The 21,447-nt window shown below is 34.9% G+C and overlaps 1 pseudogene across 1 annotated transcript; it reads right to left on the bottom strand.

Moving 5' to 3' along the window:
• Positions 1-5,674: 5,674 nt before the first annotated feature.
• LOC306638955 (olfactory receptor 5D18-like) lies at positions 5,675-6,615 on the bottom strand (annotated as a pseudogene). Its single transcript has one exon. The product of its transcript is annotated as an olfactory receptor 5D18-like (transcript).
• Positions 6,616-21,447: the final 14,832 nt, after the last annotated feature.

The raw sequence follows: 21,447 nt of genomic DNA, 5'->3' as shown, positions 1-21,447 counted from the left end.
GGGAAAGTAGTTATTATACTCCATATCACCATTTCTTCTATAAAATTAACCTAGTTTTTCAGTTTACTAAAGTGCCTAATATTTGCCACAGTTAGGTAATTAGTACTCTTGAGAACAGCCTTCCTATATTTACAACATTTTTAATTTTGGATGATCTACATGACAATTAATTTACTTCTCTGATTCTATCTCAAAAGCTAATCAAAGATGTACATAGGATATTATTGAGAAAAATAACCACTTAACTTCACAGCATTATTTATGATAAAAAATTTAGAAATGGAAGTATCACAGGAAATGTTCAAAATTAGTTTTTAAGTTCAAGATGATAAAAATGTTCAAAAGTATTATGAAGGAAAATATGCTTCTCTTTAAAATATCATGACAAATAATTTTAAAGATATTAAAATTGATGCTGATAAAATGAGACAGTGAACAATAAAGCTGAGGGACAGGTAAAATAGTATCCTTATGTAATTATATTATTTTCTTTCTCTAAATGACTAGGAAAAATGAGTTGTCCTCCTCTGAGTTCAAAGTAATACAAAATTTTGAACTTTTTTTCCTGTTTTCAAGTCTGAAAAAAAATCAGGTGGTCAGTGGTTCACAGAGCACTGCTCCTTTACCAGGAGTTGAATATGACCACTATGTGACATTTGTCAGTGATATTTTTGGTGGTCACCATGGTAGGTGTGTGTACTTATTACATCTAGTAAGGATGCTGCTAAAACTCTACCATCCCTCTCCCTCACCCTCACCTCCAACAGAGCCAAACTCCACCAGGATGATACTGTAAGTTGCTGAGAAACCTGCTTCCAATTGACATTCTAAAGTGCTTTGCACAGAGCTAAAGCAATCCCTCCCTTTTCTACTTCAGAGATGGTTCACGTGTTTTGGTCCCTCCATGGAAATTCTCATGGGTGTCTCATTGCCACCCTCAGCATTGGGGTGACCATACGGAGCTTTTCCATGCAGGCTTGACCAGGTTGCACAGATGGAGTTGTTGTGAGAGAGAGATGTAAAAGAAGAACTGAAAATACATTTATCCCAATTGTTCTTGTTGATTTTCCTCTCATGCTAGTATTTCTTATGAGATATGTGCTTCTGCAGATAAAATTGTCCCATTTCCTATTGAGAATGTCCTTTACTTCAAAAGGAGAAGTATATTTTCTTAAAGCAGTGCTTAAATCTTGGCATTTCTCAAAGAATTCTCTGAGAGGAATACTACTCAGAATTTTTTTTTAATCTGTAGTACTATTTCCCTCTTTTACACCTCATTCTTCTCTCACTTATGACTACAAGAGATTTCAAACATGGAAAAGAATTCAAGTTTCCAGTTCCCAAAAAATATTATTCATATCCAAACATCCCCCCCCCCAAATAATAAGCATGTATTTCAACCCACCTATGGAGTAGGTACTCAATTCCTTTCCTTGTTTCTGAAATTGTTGTGATGAAAAATGTCATAGACTTTATATTTGTGGATGTTTCTCTAGGATCTATGTTCCCTAAGCTACTCAAAACAATTACTGATCTCTGTGGGACATCAACAAAATATCAAGAAAACTCTTGGGATTCAAACCACTATTTTCACTATGGGAAACAACTATCTTCACTATGGGATATGAACTGGGGAAAATAAATAATGCAGTAGGTACACTTTATATTTCTCTTTTATGCATAGGTTATTTTAAGCTAACTCCATTCATTCAGAGTTTATGATGAATTTGATACATGGAAAGCTACATCCAATAATTTTGTCTTTGGATTCTCATATTGCCATTATAAAATATATGGATGCATCTTTTAAGTTTGTCTGCTTTATATGCAACAGCTCCTTCCAGCAAAGTATAGGGTCTAAAGACACATTATTTTCCACAGAGTGGGGACAGTGAACGTCCTATAGTGAGAATAATAGCCATTGCTCACATTTATTGGGCACTTATTATGTGCTATGTACTTTTCTAAATCCAACTATAACATATTTCCTCTTTACAAAAATAACTGATATAAATAATTTTATGTCCTTTACAAATGAGGTTACTGGGGCATAGACAGGTATAATTTGCCCAAAGTAACACAGAGAATCCCTGTTGGAGGTGGGACACATGCTGCTTTTCAGTTTGCACCACCACATGACTATGGAAAGAGCATAGTTGCAAGGTCCCTGGGAGGTCAGAGTCCCTGTGCAAAGCTGGAGCCCTTTGTACTGGGATGTCTCAACATTGCTCCATGTCTGCTCCTTTCCTGACTACTGAACTTTGACATGAACTCAGTGTTCAAACCACAGTCTGTGTGCCCCTAGATACAGCAAACATTTTAAAGTTTCATAGAAGTAAATAGTTGAAGATAAACCATTCCTAAATTCTCAAAAAACTTCCTAGGTTTATCTAAAGAGTTTCTGAATTTAAGGAATCTTGGGTTTCATTTTACAACTAGCATTCCCACATGCCTTTTCACCATTTCTTCGAATTCAAGGACTTTCTCTTATCCATTCAAATTTTCTCTGTGAATTACTCTAATCAGGAAAAAAACAAAACCAACATCCAAAACCTATGGCAAAAGGACAACTTTAAATGTTATCCACGAGTCCTGGAGTCTTTTTCATCAAGACCAATCAATTCTTATTTTCTCTGGTATATACAAATGTATTTTCATGGAAAAGAACATTTTACATATATTATAGTCCATGGAGGAATATTTTGAAATCAGATATAAAGTAGACTGATGGGCATATTTGTTTAATACTAATTCAGTGTGCTAGGTGTAAACCATACAACTTTTGTCCCAAGATGAAATACTATTGAAGAGAAGATCCCATGACAGCAAAGCTAAAAGAGTATTTGCAAAGAACATGGTTGTCCATGATGAATGTCATCCAGCAAACGCCATGCAGAAAGCTATTTGCTTTTCAATTCATCTTATACTTAAAGATTTCTGGGGCATTTGTAAAAGTTAGTAGATTTTTATTTCTGCAAGAGAAAGGTAGGTTCAACACTCCATCATATTCAAACAAGCATCAACTTCTTTAACAAGACTCCTAAAGTGCATGATAGAAAACCAACACTCAATAAATGGAATGGAATGAAACCAAAATCCTTCTTCACAGCAAGGAAAACAAGTAAGAGCATGGAAAGAGAGAGACTGTAGAAAACAAGTAAGAGCATGGAAAGAGAGAAACTGTAGAATGGGAGAAAATCTTTAGCACCCGATATGCAAGAGGTTAATATATAGAATATATAAAGTACTAAAAATAAACAACACAAAACCAGAAAATAATTCAATTAATAAATGGGCAAAAGTACTAAATACACACATCTCAAAAGAGAAAATACAAATGGTCAACAAATACATGAAAAAAAAATCAACATTTCTAGCAAGCAGGAAAGTGCAAATCAAAACCACATTGAGATTTCATCTCACTCAGGGCAAAATGACAATTATCAAGAATACAAATAATAAATGCTGGTGAGGATTTGGGGATAAAAGTACACTTCTATGTTGTTGGTATAACTATCAATTAGTATAAACATTTTGGGAAGCAGAAGATTTCTCAAAAAAAAAAAAAAAAAAACTAGTAAGGGGACCACCTTTTGACCCAGCTATTCCACTCTTTGGTATATTTCCAAAGGATTTAAAATCAGCATACTGCAGAGACACAATCACATCAATGTTTATAGTATCACAATTCACAGTAGCCAAGCTATAGAACCAAACTAGGTGCCCTTTGACAGACGAACAGATAAAGAAAATGGGGTATATATATAAAATGGAGTATTACTCAGCCATAATGAAGACACTTTGTGACGAATGATCTCACTGATAAGCGGATGAGGACATATAATGGGGAGTAGGAGGGGTTAGCGTTAGGGTTAGGGTTAGGTTTAGGGTTAGGGATAAGGAGGGTGGTAAGAATGGAGGAAGGAAGGACTGTATAGAGGGAAAAGAGGGGTGGGAGGGGTGGGGGGAAGGGAAAAAATAACAGAATGAATCAAACAACATTGCCCTATGTAAATTTATGATTAGACAAATGGTATGCCTTGACTCCATGTACAAAGAGAGAAACAACATGTATCCCATTTGTTCAAAAAAAAAAAAAGTATAGTGTTCTTATATTTTAATTTGTGGTGTGATTTTTATTAAAAACATCAAAAACAAACATTGTAAGAGCCAAAATAATATGATCAGAGGAAATACTTTTTTCAACCCATATAAAATTGTGCACCAAATTATATTTTTCCCTCCCTAAAATAAATGCAAATTGATTTTTTTCACCCTATTAATAATTGTTCAGAATTTTATCTAAGCATATTCAGTGAAGAGGAGAAAAATGGTACACACGTTATTCTAGCAAAAGTAATTTTATTAAAGTAGAGATTTGGTATTTTTAATCTGCATGATGAATAGGATATGGATTTTTAAATTTTATTTTGAAAAAGTATATATTGATACTAGTTATCTTTCAACATTTAAGCGAAGTCCAAATAATTTTGTTTCAAGGTGAATGAGAATTCTGTTGAGAAGGAATCAAGAATTATGCTGTTTCTCAACAAAAAAGTGCCAAAGCATTGATGATAAATCTGACATCTTCACACACAGAAAGAAACCATGAATAACAAGTTGGCCAGGTGTGTATCACCATTGCTTTGCAGGTAAGATCTTCTCATATTCAAGCTGTGGGTCTTAAACCTCTGGTGAAGTGTAAGATGGATGTCACACAGCCACACTGGTGCATCTTCAAAAATACAGTTAGCATGTAGACCAGATTTTCTGAAATTTCATTCTCAGTAACCTGTATGCACTACGCAGGAGATGCACACACATATACTCATACATGCAAGTTATATCACATTAGCTCAATAAAATATTTGTTGGTTCATAAATTCAGTATTTTTTTTCCAACCAGAATTTATTTATGCTATTTTCCCTTTAATAGACATCATTGCCCTATGTACATGCATGATTACATGAATGGTATGAATCTGCATTGTGTACAACCATAGAAATGAAATTATGTACTCCTTTTGTGTACAATGAATCAGAATGCAGTCTGTGAAAAATTAAAAACTAAATAAAATTAATTGAAAATTTTTAAAAAATGTCTTGTTTCACTGAAAAGAATCAGCAAAACTCTACCCATTCTCTTTTCCAAGGTCAAGTTCAAATTACACCTAGTTTATGAAAACACACTTCTAAAAACCTTCATGCATTTTAGCTTTCTCTTCATGATAACCTTTATGGTTCTTATCATTTCCACCATTATGCATTGATAATATACCTCATTGCTGTACTATGCCTCATTGTAACTATTATTTCTATGTTGTAAGTAAAATTCCTATGTTTATTAATAGGCTTGTATACAATACATATCTTATAAAAAGGGGGATGAAACTAATATTGAATTATACATAGGTATCAGAGATGGCATGCATGTTGTCTTTTAAACTTCACAATCAGATTAGAAACTATATTGTGCTATCAAAATTTGTGATGAAATAATGATAAGAGAGATTGGTGATTTTTTACAAAAAGAGAGTCTAAGTTTATTTCCTTGAAAGAAAAATCCATTTCTATTCTCTTGTACAATATGATTCTATTAATTTTAATTATCCTTAAAAACAAACTTCAAGAACAAAATTTAAACATTAGGAACAAATGTCATGATAGTATGATGCTAAAAAGAAGAGACTTTACTGCCCAATACTTTGCTGACAGTGTCCTTGACATCCTTATTTCTCAGGCTGTAGATCAGGGGGTTCAGCATGGGGATCACCACTGTGTAAAACACAGAGGCCACTTTGACCGTGTGCCTGGAGTTCTTGGAGTTGGGCACACAGTAGAGGAACAGGATGGTGCCATGGAAGATGGAGATGGCCGTCAGGTGAGAGGCACAGGTGGAGAAGGCCTTGTGACGCCCCCTGGCTGATGGCATCTTGAGGATGGTAACCAGGATGAGCACGTAAGACGTGAGGATGATGAGCAGGGTGCTGACTTCATTGAATGTGGCAAAAACAAAGAGTAGCAAAGAGTTGATGTGGGAATCTGAGCATGAGAGGGAGAGCAGGGAGGAGAACTCACAGAAGAAGTGATCGATTGTGTTGGAGCCATGAAAAGACAGTTGTAGAGCAGAGCATGTTAGTATCAGGGAACAGGCCGCCCCCCATGCATAGGATCCCGCCACCAGCACAGCACAGAGTTTCTGGGACATGGCCACTGTGTAGAGCAGAGGGTTGTAGATGGCCACAAAGCGGTCATAGGCCATCACTGCCAGCAGAAAGGACTCGGTTACGACAAAGGTACAAAAGAAAAAAAATTGTATCACACATTCAGAAAAAGAGATGCTTCTGTCTTCTGCAACAAGGTTCACCAGCATATTTGGGGCAATAGTGGAGGAATAGCAGAAATCCACAAAAGAGAGGTGGCTGAGGAAAAGTACATGGGGGTGTGCAGTTTGGGATTAATTTTGATTATGGCCATCATCCCAATATTCCCTACCACCGTGACACTGTAGATAGTCAAAAAAACCATGAACAGTGGGACTTTTAATTCTGGATAATCTGAGAAACCCTGGAGGGTGAACGTGGCCCCACTTTTATTTCTGTCTGTGAATACCATGTTTCTTTCGGTTGAAATCTGAGAGTTAATCCTGAAAACAAAATGTTAAGATGAGTGAGAATAGTTGCAGTGGCTTTAACTGCCCTTTCCAAGTTCATAAAGTACATCTTTCAGAATCTGGGTATTTATAAGAAACCGACAGCATGTACACAATTTAAAAGTATCACAACATTTTTAATATTAAAAACATATGATTACTGAATTAAATTATGAGTTCTAAAACATAATTCAATACTTACAAATACAAGAATTAGAGATGAACATACTAATGGCCATTTTAATAAATCTTCAGATAAAACTTTCAACTGTCATTGAAAATTGTAAATTCATACAAGATAAAACTAATTATCAAGTGATGATGATTACCTCAGCCCTTTAGTTAAAAAAAATAAGGAATTTTGAAATAAGTTAATTTTTATAAATGTCTATTTACAAAGTGGCTTGCTAATGCTTAACCTTGTGAATTTGTTTTTAATTCCACACATCACTTAAATCTGCTTCTCTGTAACAGCTGTCATATCAAAATAAATCTGCCTTAAATTTTCAGTGGGTATTCTCTTTGACTTAGTAGTTCTATTATCAATCTTTGACCAATATATGAAGGAAAAAACAAATAAGTAGAACAATTTATAAAAGTATTTTAGTTTACCTTTTTATTCTAGTGCCAAAGAATCCTTGACTTTCCAAATTACATGCACACAAAGAACCCTCTTCTAATCTGTGACTGAAGCCCAGATCCTCAGGCTTACATGATGGATTCATTTCTGAAATATCGGTTTCTGGTCCTGATTCTAGATTTAGATACTGGCATGATTTTTTTTTATTAGTAGTCAAGGTTTCAACTAGTGAGCAAACTGGAGATTCTAATCATATGGAAAGTAATTCTGTGACATCCATATATCACAGAAATATATCAAAAATCAGTATCAAGATGAAACATATTAGAATGGAAGTAGGTACTTTTCTTAGGAGTAACTGACTGTAATAAAACTGATAGATCCATCCCTTTCCTGGGTATCATGCTCTCTCTCTCTTTTCTCTGTCTTTCTCTTTCTTTATGATATCCAGTATTTTCATTCTGTGCCTATTTTACCTGTGAAAGGGAAGAACTAACGATTCCATGTAGTAGTGTACCATGAAGACATTTTATGGGGGGCAGAGAGAGGGTAAAGAAAAACAAAAACATATTTCAGTTGTTGCTGCCCCAAACCTCTCATGCCTATCCATGCTTGCAAACTTCCTCTGTTATTTCAGGAAAAGTTATCTCTAGTCACACAATGTAAGAAATAGTTCTCACATAGTTCATCAATAAGGATGTCCAATCATATGCAACACTGACATTCAATGAATATATCTGTTACTATCCTTATGAATTTACCTATTAAAGAAAAATCCCAAACAACCCACAAATCAGACATTCTAGTTATTACCTGTTTTTCTTACTATCACATTTTATTTATGCAAAGAATTTTAAATTTTATTTAAATCTACTCTTACATTTAATGCAATTACTCTATCATCACAAATGCTATTATTAAATTCCTGGTAATTTTTTTTTTTATTTTAACTTTTAGTCCAGGCAAAAATGATAGCTGAAATATCCCTCCTATTATTTTTTCAAAATTATAATTGTTATTTTTGCTATCAGTGTTTACACTCATGTAATGTTAATCAAATAGGGTTGCTTTTAATAGTCTATTCAATATCTATTTCATTTTAATTAAACATTCTATCTTAACAGCTCCTTCAGAATTTGCAAAAATGAGATAATACCTAACACCAAAATCCTCAGAGGTTGTTCTCCCCTCTCTGGTAACTTTTTTTGTGATACTATAGAGGGGCTTAGTTGAGCTGGCCCTCTAATATGAACCTTTGTAGAAAGAGTGTACTTACTGTTCCTGGCTCACTCACAGCTGTTTCCCAAGAAATTTCTAGTTTTTTTTTAAAACTAGAAATTTCTAGTTTTATGAGGTCAGTTTCCCATAATGAAATTTAAATCCATCTGTCTTTTGAATGTTAAAACAAACCTGCTGATGGCTAAGCAGGAGCTCTCCTGGTTGGGGTGATGAACTACTTTTATCTACAGTTAATCTTGGAGATAAGAACCCTAGAGACTATCAACTGCTTCAATCTCTTGAGGTCACACATAAACAATTAAAATTAATCACCTCAATTTGACGCAATTCTAATATCTGAGAAAGTTGAGAGTAAAATGTAGCAGCAACAGGAGCATTTCACATGTGACATATATTAAATTCACCTTTCCCATACCCTCATCACTGCGATATGGCCCATAAATTTCATAAATTTTATGCTCTATATGATTCATTTATGAAAATATGTGAGTCATCATTATCAAACTGATTTCCTAATATTTGCTAGGCATAATGCTTTTCTACTATATTAAAGAATTTGTTCATATTGGAAAAGTGAGAACATTCAGCTTTTCAGGTTGCAATGCTTTATTGAAAGTTAATCCAGGAAGTCGTACAAAGGTCAACATTCAAATGCATAAATGATCAAGTCCTTGTTAAATCTTGACCCTGTTTGTTATTCCTTTCCCCAAGTGTTATGGTTCAGATGTGGAGTGTCCGCAAAAGGTCGTGTGTAAGACAATGCCAAACTTTTCAAAGGTGGAATGAATAGATTATGGGAGATGTGATTTAAATGGTGGTTCATTCACCCATATGGATTCACTGGGCATTAAGAGTGAACATGTATAGTGTGGCAAGAGGAAAGAAGTCAGGGGGTGTTCCCTGGGAGTTTATATTTTGTCATAGGTGAGCAGAGCTCTCTGTTCCCTGGGTGCCTTGTTCTCAGCTCCTTCCCTTCACCATACCCTACCACCATGATCTCTTGCCTTAACTCCGGCTTCAGCTGCAGAGTTGGCCAACCATGGACTGATCCTCTGAAACCACAGCATAATAAACTTTTCCTCCTGTAAGTTGTTTTTGTCAGATGACAGTGACTAAAAACTAATACACCATATGTTCCCTGCAGATATACTGACCTCCTCATTGTTTATTAAAATAAAAGCACACTCCTTCATTATTGGCTTTTATACTCCTCTGATTAGAATTCTTGTCTTTAAATTTCTGCTTATATATTATTTTTTGTGAAATCCTATATGAACACACTATTATCCTGAGGGGATTACCCTATTCCCCAATATTACATTTAAAGTGTTTATCACAGAAAAATACATTTATTAAATTATTTTGTAATGTATTTTTAATATATTGTTTGTTTCCCTTGCTTAGATAAATTTTCTGGGAAAGTGAGAAATTTACTGTTGAGTTCAGTGATATAAATTGGTAGACTCATAACTAGCACAAAGTGTACCGTGAATAATTATTAAATAATAAATATGAACTTTCATGTAAGTGGGATAGAGTCAAATCTACCAGAGCTATGGCAAAGTAGAGGGCAGAAGGAAGAGAATTCACAAAGAGAACTTTTGAATATTTCTACATGGCCAGTCAAAGTGAAAGAAAACTTTTTCTAATTACAAGAGATGATGAGAACTTTTCTTATATTTATTGATCACCTTTATGTCTTCTGTGAAGTGTCTGCCCAGTTCCTTAACCCATTTATTGGTTGAGTTCTCTGTATTTTTGGTGTAAAGTTTTTCCAGTTCTTTTTAAATTTTGGAGATTAATGTTCTGCCTGAAGTGTGTGTAGAAAAGGATTTCTCCTACTCTGTAGGCTCTCTTTTCACATTATTGATTGTTTCTTTTGCTGAGAAAAAGTTTTGTAGTTTGAATCCATCCCACTTATTGATTCTTGTTTTTATTTCTTGCGCTATTGGGATCTCGTTAAGGAAGTCTGGTCCTAAGCCAACATGATGAAGATTTGGGTCTACTTTTTCTTCTATTTGGTGAAGGGTCTCAGGACTAATTCCTAGATTTTGAGTTGAGTTTGTACAGGGTGAGAGATAGGGGTTTAATTTCATTTAGCTGCATATGGATTTCCAGTTTCCCATCACCATTTGTTGAAGAGGCTAACTTTCCTCCATTGTATGTTTTAGGCACCTTTGTCTAGTATGAGATAACTTTATTTTTATGGGTTTGTCTCTGTGTCTTCTATTCTTATCATTGGTCTACCTATTTATTTTGGTGTCAATACCAGGTCATTTTTATTACTATTTCTCTATAGTAAAGTTTAAGATCCGGTATTGCGATACCTCCTGCATCATTCTTCCTGCCAAGGATTGCTTTGGCTATTCTGGGTGTTTGTTCCTCTGGATAAATTTCATGATTGTTGTCTCTATCTATGAAAAATGTTATTGAGATTTTAATTGGAATTGTGTTAAATCTGTATAGCACTTTGAAAGTATGTTCATTTTGATAATATTAATTTGCCTGTCCAAGAACATGGGAGATCTTTCCATCTTCTAAGGTTTTCATTAATTTCTTTCTTTAGTGTTCTGTAGTTTTCACTGTAGAAGTCTTTCACCACTTTTGTTAGATTGATTCCCAAGTATTTTATTTTCTTTGATGCTATTGTGAATGCAGTGGTTTTCCTAATTTCTCTTTCAGAGGATTTATCACTTATGAATAGAAATGCATTAGAATTATGTGTGTTGATTTTATATCCTGCTACATTACTGAATTCATTTATTTGTTCTATAAGTTTTCTGGAGTTTTTCAGATCCTCTAAATTTAGAATCATGTCATCAGCAGATAGTGATAGCTTGATTTCTTCCAATTAATATTCTTTTAATTTGTTTTGTCTGTCTAATTGCTCTGGCTAGTATTTCAAGCATGATGTTGAATAGAAGTGGTGAAAGAGGGCATCCCTGTCTTGTTCCAGTTTTTAGAGGAAATGCTTTTAGTTTTTCTCCATTAAGAATGATGTTGGGTAACAATGGAATATTACTCAGCCATAAAGAATAATAAAATTATGGCATTTGTAGGCAAATGGATAAAATTGGAGAATATCATGCTACCTGAGATAAGCCAATCTCAAAAAACAAAGGATGAAAGATCTCCCTGATAAGCGGATGATGATACATAATGGGAGGTGGGAGGGAGGCAAGAATGAAGAAAGGAGGGACTGTATAGAGGAAAAAGAAGGGTGGGAGGGGGGAGGAAAAAATAACAGAATGAATCAAACACCATTACCCTACGTAAACGTATGATTACACAAATGGTATGCCTCTACTTCATATACAAACAGAGAAACAAGATGTGTCCCAATTGTTTACAATTTAAAAAAAAATGATGTTGGCCTTGGGCTTAGCATAAATAGCCTTTACAATGTTGAGGTATGTTCCTACTATCCCTACTTTTTCTAGTGTTTTGAGCATGAAGAGCTGTTTTGTCAAATGCTTTCTCGGCATCTATTGAAATAATCATATGATTCTTAACCTTAAGTCTATTGATGTGATGAATTACCTTTATTGATTTCTGGATACTGAACCAACCTTGCATCCTGGACGAACTCACTTGATCATGGTGCACTATCTTCTTAATATGTTTTTGTAAGCAATTTGCCAGAATTTTGTTAAGAATTTTTTGCATCTATGTTCATCAGGGATATTGGTCTAAAGTTTTCTTTCCTTGATATGTCTGTCTGGCTTTGGTATCAGAGTGATATTAGCTTCATAGAATGAGTTTGGAAGTTTCCCTCCTTTTCTATTTCATGGAATATTTTGAGGAGTTGATATTAGTTCTTCTTTGAAGGTCTTGTAGAACTCAACTGAGAATCCACCTGGTTCCAGGCTTTTCTTGTTTGGTAGGCTTTTGATGTCTTCTTCTATTTCATTGCTTGAAATTATCTTTTTAGATTTTGTATGTCCTTCTGATTCAGTTTGGGTGGAACATATGTCTCTAGAAACCTGTCGGTGTCTTCTAGATTTTCTATGTAGTCGGAATATAGATTTTCAAGTTGCTTCTAATTATGTTATGTATTTCAATGGTGTCTGTCATGATATTTCCTTTTTCCATCACAAATTTTAGAAATTTGAGTTTTTTCTCTCCTTCTCTTTGTTACTGTGGCTAAGGGTTCATCAATTTTATATACTTTTTCAAATAACCAACTTTTTATTTTGTCAGTTTTTTGAATTGTTTTTTTTGTTTCAATTATATTGTATTCAGCTCTGATTTTAATTATTCCTGTCTTCTATGACTTTTGGTGTTGATCTTTTCTTCTTTTTCTAGGGCTTTGAAATGTATCGTTAGGTCATTTAGTTCTTGACTTTTTATTCTTTTCTTGAATGGACTCCATGCAATAAATTTTCCTCTTAGTACTGCTTTCATAGTGTCCCAGAGATTTTGATATGTTGTATCATCATTCTCATTTACCTCTAAAAATTTTTTATCTCCTCCCTGATGTTTTCTGTCATCCATGCTTCATTCAATAGCATATTATTAATCTCCAGGTGTTGGAGTAGTTTCTGTTTTTTATTTTATCATTGATTTCTAATATTATTACATTATGATCAATAGAATACAAGGTAGTGTCTCTATTTTTTAATATTTACTAAGATTTCTTTAGGGTATAAAATATGGTCTATTTTAGAGGAGGATTCATATGCTGTTGAGAAGAAAGCATATTTAATCATTGATGGATGGAATATTCTATATATGTCTATTAAATCTAAATTATTGATTATATTTTTGAGTTCTATGGTTTCTTTGTTTATTTTTTGTTTGGAAGATCTATCTAGTGGTGACAGTGGTGTGTTACAGTTACCCAGGATTATTGTGTTCTCTGGTCCATTTGGTCCTGGAATTGAGAAGATTTGTTTGACACACAAAAATATTTATGCCCCATTGTTTGGGGCATAAATATTTACAATTTTTATGTCTTCCTGATTTATGGTTTCCTTAAGCAGTATGAAATGTCCTTCTTATCCTTTCTTACTAACTTTGGCTTGAAGTCCACTTATCTGATATAAGGATGGAAAACCTTGCTTTTTTACTAAGTCTATGTGTGTAATGCTTTTTCCCATCCTTTCACTTTTAATCTGTGGATGTCTTTTTCTCTGAGATAAGTCTCTTGAAGGAAACATAATCTTGGGTCTTTCTTTTTAATCCAATGAGTTTAATCTTTTTAATTGATGAGTTTAGGCCATTAACATTCAGGTTATTATTGAGATCTGATTTTCATTCCCAGTCATTTTGGCTTATTTTTTGGTTTGAATCTTGATTTGGTTTCTCCTTTGATTGTCTTTTCCTTTAGGGTAGTTCCTCACTTTGCTCACTTACATTGTTGTTTTTATTTCCTCCTCGTAGAATATTTTGCTGAGAATGTTCTCTAATGCAGGCTTTCTACTTGTAAATTCTCTTAACTTTTGTTTATCATAGAAGGAGTTATTTCATTTTCAAATCTGAAGTTTACTTTTGTGAGGTATAAGATTCCTGTTTGACTTTCATGTTCTTTCAAGAGCTTGAAATATGTTGTTCCAGAGACTTCTACTTTTTAGGGTCTGGGCTGAGAAATCTGCTGATATCCCTATTGGTTTCTCCCTATATGTAATCTGATGCTTTTCTCTCACAGTCATTAAATTCTATTTTTATTTTTGATGTTAGGCATTTTCAGTATAATGTGCCTTGATGTGGTTCTGTTGTAATTTTGTACATTTGAGTTCTGTACACCTTTTGTAGTTGATTTCCATTTCATTCTTCAGATATGGGAAATTTTCTGATATTATTTCATTGAATAGGTTGTTCATTCCTTTGGTTTGTATCTCTGTGCCTGCCTCAATCCCGATAACTCTTAAATTTGATCTTTTCATGATATCCAATGGTTCTTGGAGCTTCCATTCATGATTTCTTACCATCTTCTGTTTGGTCAACTTTGTTTTCAAGACTAAATGTTTTCTCTTCATTGACTAAGGTTGTGTCTTCCAAGTAATCTAGACTGTTGGTGATGCTTTCCTTGAGTTTTTATTTAGTTCATTGTTTCCTTCATTTAGAATCTCCATCTCTTTGTTGAAACAATGTTTTGCTTCATAAAGTTGTTCTTTCAATTCTTTATTGGAGTGTGGTTCATTTCTGCATTTGCTCTCATCTCATCGTTTGCTTCATGAATCATTTCAATTATTTGTATTCTGAACTCCTTTCTGTAAGTTTCTTCTACTATGCCGTCATTGGTTTCAATTAATACAGAATCTTGTTTTTTTGGAACATTTTCTTCCCTTGTTTTTTCATGTTGTTCTCATATGTAGCAGTGTGGGTCTGGAGTATTGCAGTTTCCCCTCTATAGGTTTATAGTGACTCTTCAGGTTTCCAAAACCTCTTTTTTAAGGGGGAGGTCAATATTAGCAGCACCTGGTATCGTCCCTATGAACACATTAACAGTTTTATAATAAATATAGAGAGTTTGATTTTTATCTACGGTATAACCAGTAGGTTTGCAATGAGGTCTACAGTTTCTAATAGAGAACAAAGAGAATGGAGAGGGGTGTAGGATGTAACTATTAATGAGATAAGCAAAGAGTTTATAGAAGTACTAGATCATAGGAAGAATGAAAACAGAATCAAAAGAAGTTGGTTGTGAACATGGGGAAAGAAAGAAAGAGACTGTGAGGAAACTAGTAAACAAAAGGAAAATAGAGCAAGAAAGAAAAAGAAATAAAAACTTCAAAATTTTCAGAAAGGAGAAAAAAATCTACAGTCATAGACTATTCAAACATACCAGTCTTCAGTAGCTTGATGCATAAGAGGTTCCTGACAATGAGCTTCCAGTCTCCAGGAGGCTTCTCAGGATGGGATTTGCTCCACCTAAAGATGGCAGCTTTGGCTTCCAGGATAACTCAAGACAGCTTTACTGGCTTCCAAATCTGTTGGCCAATGAGAAGCTGCAGGGCAAGGTGTAGGTGTGGAGTTGATGTCCTGTGCCATTGGTTGGGCAGGGAGTCCTGGTGGCAGAGGGTGGTTGATCAGACCAGGGGTCTGGCAGGTCCTGGCTGTTGTCCAAAAATGGCAGCAGTCATGTGTAACAAAACCTTTGGTAATGTGACAATGGGCTTCCAGGCAACAATGGACAGAAGGCCATCCACTGGTGCTTTGCTTGTAGTCTGCAGGCTACTGGCGGAGGATTGGCAGGTGGGTCTCAGGTAATTGATGATGGTTAGGTGAAAGTCAAGCAATGGGCAGGCAAGAGGCAGTTAGACGGACCAATGGCAGATGATAGGCATCAGTCGGTGAGCAATCTGCACTCACTCACAAAGTAAGCAATATGCTGCTAGACAGCAGGTGATCTTAGTGGACAAATGGGGTAAACGGTAGGGGATCCATAAGCAGCAAAGACTGCCTCACAGCGAAACAGAGTTTCCTCTGGTGGAAACCCAAGTTATAGAGAAACAAGGAATGCAGCCTCCCTCTAGCCTTTCATCTTCAAAAGGAATGGCCTACTTTTGACCAAGTGGAGAATAGGCTGTATTAGGGCCTATGACCTAGGTGTTACCTTCCATTTTAGCTTAGACACCAAAGAGTATTTTGTAAACACCTCAAGATATATTCAGTAAGAGAGCTCTCAAAATTAACTAATTTTCATTCTTATAAAAATCTATATACCAACTCATGGTACATATGAGAAGAGTATAGCAAGTTTTTTCTTTTCTTTCTGAAATAGTTTGTAAATGGACCTGAAACCAAATATTTACATGAGTTTCACATTTTTTTATGGATCAGAATTGAATTACATTGATATCAACTTAGAATAAAAAGAAAAAGTAAAAAAAAAAATCCCAGTTACAATATTAGGAAAATAATATTTTCCCAATTTTCTAAGAAACCTTTATAAATTTACCTGCCACAGAGAAACATGAGACTGCCCTCCTGTTTCGCTGTAGGCTGAATATAACTGGGACACCAAAGATCTTATATCTAACTCTGTAACTCTGGGGACTGTTACTCTAGAGAATCAACAGCAAATTATCCCATATAAGTATCCAAAGAGTCAAATAATGTAAATGTCAGCTCTCTTATACCATCCTGAATAACTGGACTTTTCTTGAAATTACACAGAAATATTGCGTCATGATGTTAACTATGATAATTTGCTTATATATAATTAAAATGCCCTCTGTAATTAACAAATTAAAATAAAGATGAAACATAAAATGAATGTATGTCTTTAGATTTGGAGGGAAGCATATAGTAGATTCAGGCAGGTTATTCTAACCAACCTACAAAACTCACCAAATGTGGTCCCTTTTGAGTGGGTCCCATAACAAGAGAAAACTCTGTAACAAGTTCAGTCCACCATGCTGGCTGTTGAGTTATTTGGGCCACATAAGCCAGTGTATATGATTGTCCTTGAAGGGTTCATGGCAGATAGATGTTATCAGTATGTTGCACAGGCCACATAATCAATTACAGATCAGACTTTAAGAATGTTAAGGCAAAACAGTGACAGTCACCTTTTAAGAAACAGCATTTGGTGGAATGAGACAGACATCAATACCCTATGTATATGTATGATTACCCAAATAGTATGCATCTACATTGTGCACAACCATAGTAACGGAAAGTTGTACCCCATTTGTGTACAATGAATCAAAATGCAGTCTGTAAAAATAAAAAAAAAAAAATTTAAAAAAAACCTGATCCACAAAATAAATAAATAAAAGATACCTATTTTTTAAAAAAATAGAAACAGCATTTGTCATTTTAACAGATTGTGCTAGAAACAGTGATTGCAAGTGGTCTCCAAGTTACCGTGCAAACCTGCACTTCCCATTTTGTACAGGGTGTTGGTGACCCTTCCAATCCATCATATTAGTTATGGGCAGCAGTCAACTGAGCTCCTTTCCCTGAAGTCACAATTAAGGTGGAACCAATATCCAGGGTTAATACTCTTGCTTCCTTCTGCTCAGCCTGAACTCCTTAGCTCAAGAGTCCATGAACTCACTCCCTTAACAACTTGATCATGAATGAAGCATTGAGAGCTTTTCAGATGATTCCCCATAATATACGCTGGTGCAACATAAAGGTGGATTGCTGCAGCACCATCATCCTGCTCTGGGATGGTCCTGAAGGACAGCAGTGGAAGAAAAAATACTTACCTTAAGAAGCAGAAATTTAAAATGGGGATCATCTTTTCAAATTTGGCTCAGACAAGTTCCATGGCAATATTTTAGAAGGATGGAATGAAAAACTCCGGAATACTATTCTCTGGAATGTACTCTACAGGCTCACATATGGACTCTGCCACCAAAATGCGTTGTGGTTTCTGTATTTTATGAGACCAGGATATATGAGCCCGGAGTGTAAAGGAAGTGGCTCTTCTACCTATTGATGATCCAGCTGCTGAAAACTTGCTTCCTGTGAGTGAAGCCATGAATTCCAGTAGTTAGGAGGTCTCTTCTCTCCAAGGATATGCTCCTGCTGGGAACACAGTAAGTGATGGAAGCATTAAATCAGAATTGTGACTTTCTTGACCAGAAAGTGTGGTAGGAGTACCTTGCAGATTCCGGAGGGAAGCAGCAGGATGTCTTGTGGCTTCTACTTTCACTCTCTTTAAACTCTGAGAGCGCCATATAAGGAGGCCAGTGGAACTTACAAGCAGATAAGTGGCTGCTGAAGAGAACAGAAGCAGCACCGCCAACAGCCAGCCACCAGTTTCACCTGACATGAGCAGATGCCATCTTGGGGTGACACAGTGTGAGCACAGGCTGTGTTCCCATAAGTGCAGCAGTGTGCAGGCGTCCTAGTGGTGCTGGCGGAAGATCTAACCTGTCAGCTTACGGAATGCAAGAAATACTTTTTAGTTACTGAGTCTGTTTATTTTTTCCCCTCATCAAATAATAACTGAAATTTATTTATTAGAGGACTTCACAAAAGTGTGACTGCCCCAGAGAAAGAAAAAAGAAGCAGGCCATCCACTGGATATGAAGGAGGAGGAAGCAGGAGAGGTCACAGGGGGAAAATCTTAAGTTTACCTCTGTGCAATATAGTGGCCACTTATCACAGGTGGCTTTTGATATCTTGTAATGTAACAACTCTGAACTCAGGCACTGCATACTTGCTTTCAAAAACTTAGTAAGGAAAGGTAATGTAAAAATGTTGCAAATTTATTTTCTGATTTTATGTTGACATAATATTTTACAAATATTAGGTTGAATAAATGTATCATTAAAGTTAAACAGAATTAAAAATATATGCTAAGGTACATTTCAATGAATTCATTGGTTTAAAAAATAGTAATGTTCATGAGGCAGATTTCAAAAGCATCAAGTGCATTGGATGACCACGTGTACCACACACTCACACATGCACATTTACATATTCAAGTATACAGACTGAGAAACAGTAATGAGAATGTAAAGAAGACTATGTAAACCATTTCTTGTCATTAGAAAATTATGGAAAACTAAGATATAATTTTATAAAACGGAGATAAACAAGTACCCTAATAACTTATACCTTTAACACATCCAATGTGTGTACTGATGTGGTTGTATTTTCATAAATAATATTTGGCCAGGGATATGTGTGTGTGTGTGTGTGTGTGTGTGTGTGTGCGTGTTTGTGAAGGCAGGGAGTAGAGAGAGAGAGAGGAAAGTATTTAAACCAAGCAAAACATAAAAGAACTCAAATCAAGCCCTTTGTGTTAGTAGGGTCTTGAGTAATGGAACCATTCATAGTTCCTTTCCATCCTAGTGGAATCAGAAAATAACACAATATTAGTTATCACTACCTTCATAGATGAACTCCCTGTTATTTATTCTTTCATCTAATTTGCACAATATATCCAAGAGCTATACATTTTACTTTGCATGCAGCTCAAAAAAATTCTTTTTTGCCTGCTCAATGAAAACTTATCTTGCTCTCTATTTGTTTCTGTTATTTTTTAATTACTTGTATGCTTTGAATAATATTCAACCATATTTATTTTACATGTCAAACAAAGTTTGAAGCTTTTTCTGATTGATGATATTAATTGAGCAAATTAGACTTCTCTGCCAGTTTTCTGTCATGGTCTGATGACTCCTCTCTGGCATAACTACCCGCCCTGGTGCTCTTCACAGGAACAGGGACTTGCTCCACACCTCTTCAAGAGGCCATTCTCCACTTTCTTCATGTTTTTCCCAGGTGGAGGTCAGACAAAGTAGTGGAGAACTATTTTTAAAATCCTGTCATGGAGTGGGTAGGAGCAGACACTCTTCATGTATTCAGGTTACCTTAGATTGGGCTTCTGTTCTTACTTTATTCTCTGCAGTTAGTGGGATTCATCAATGTCTTGATTAGTGCTTCTATTTACTAACATTTACTAACTTCTACCTTTTAGAAGTTTAATTAAAAGAAAATGCTTATACAGTTGCCATGCTAACACCAAACAGCACATCTAGGCCTGTGGTCTGTTTCCTGATATTTATTCTTTTATTCATTGTCTATTTGTGTCCAGCATGTTATATATTTGATATAAATATTCTCTTCACCTTTTGGACATTGTTAACCTCATCCAAATAACTTCAGATTTTTTACTTGAACCAATTTTGGTTGAATTAAGAAGCTCCCAGCCATTGCTTCTTCACTTTCATTTTCAATTCAGTCCCTAAGACACCTCCTCCCAGGGCGCAGTGGAGTCTCTGAGTGCTTATACCCATGTTGAATTCACACACATTTAACAAGAGGTATGAAAATTTGAGATAGTCTGCACAGAAGTTAGTAAACTCCAAAACATTTTAGCACTACATACGATTTGAGTAAATATATTTTTTGTGAAATTCTGTATATTTCTATTCCAATGTAGCCTTTTTACAGAATCCTTCTCTGAAAATCTAACAAATTGTTATTCTCTTACCTAATTTATGTACTTTCAAACTATAGAAAATATTGTAATATATATAATAATTTAATTGACAATTACTGATTTTGATTACCTTATGTCTGACAGACTTTCTGCTGATTTGGTAAGAAATTGTGCTATTAATAAATAATCACACTCAGTTTTATTCTGACTTTTTTTTCTATGTTGTCCTTTATCATCTTCTTTCTTATTATATTCACAACCCCAAGATCCAAAGAAATTCATCCTCTCTCCACATACATGCCAAAGACTTAATAAACTAGTTTATTGTCAAGGATATTCATTAATAATGCTCAATCTGTCATAAATGTGCCAGAAGAGGAAAATCATGTTTCTCAATCTTCAATAACAAATGTCAAACCCCCAACTCTGTCACACACACAGAAGCACAGGGTTTTAGTAGTGGAATTAAGACTGAAGTTTTCCATTTTGTTTCCCAGAGTGAACCAATCTTCAGTTGCATTATCTGGAGAATGTGTAACACAGTATAACAGTAATTGCCCAGAATCATGTGATGTGTATGTGACCTCTGCATTACAACTAAAATACAAGTGATGTGCTATTAGGTTTATGCTTTAAAATGATCTACTATCATATAAAAGGTTTGGTGATATATATTTATAGCAAAATGAAGTTAAAGGTTTTATTGCCATGAATAGAGTTTACTCTAGGAATATAATTAATATTTAATCATTAAGATTCTGCAGAGTAACATATCAGATGTGTGCACAGGACATATCCTGAGAGATCTTGGCAACACAAAGTGTAATTAGTAGGGAATAGAGAGATCAAATTTTGATCTTTTTTCAGAGTCAGAAAATCTCTGGTTTAAACCAAACCTGTGAATAATTGGTTCAGAGGATATTTGAATAAAAACAGTTGCAATCATGCCATAATTATCTAGCAAACAAAGTCATTCCATGAAGATCTTAACTTTATTGTACTATCTGCTCTATTATTAATTAGAATTTACACAATCAACTTTGACACTCGCTTTTTAAGATTAATAGTTTCTGCTTTTTCCCTCTCTTGGTCATTTCTCAGGAACTTCAAATAAACTCAATATTT

Source organism: Sciurus vulgaris, assembly GCF_902686455.1.
Source record: "Sciurus vulgaris genome assembly, chromosome: 11".
Taxonomy (NCBI): domain Eukaryota; kingdom Metazoa; phylum Chordata; class Mammalia; order Rodentia; family Sciuridae; genus Sciurus; species Sciurus vulgaris.
The sequence above is the reverse complement of the archived record's forward strand: the minus strand, read 5'-3'. Positions and strand labels throughout refer to the sequence as shown.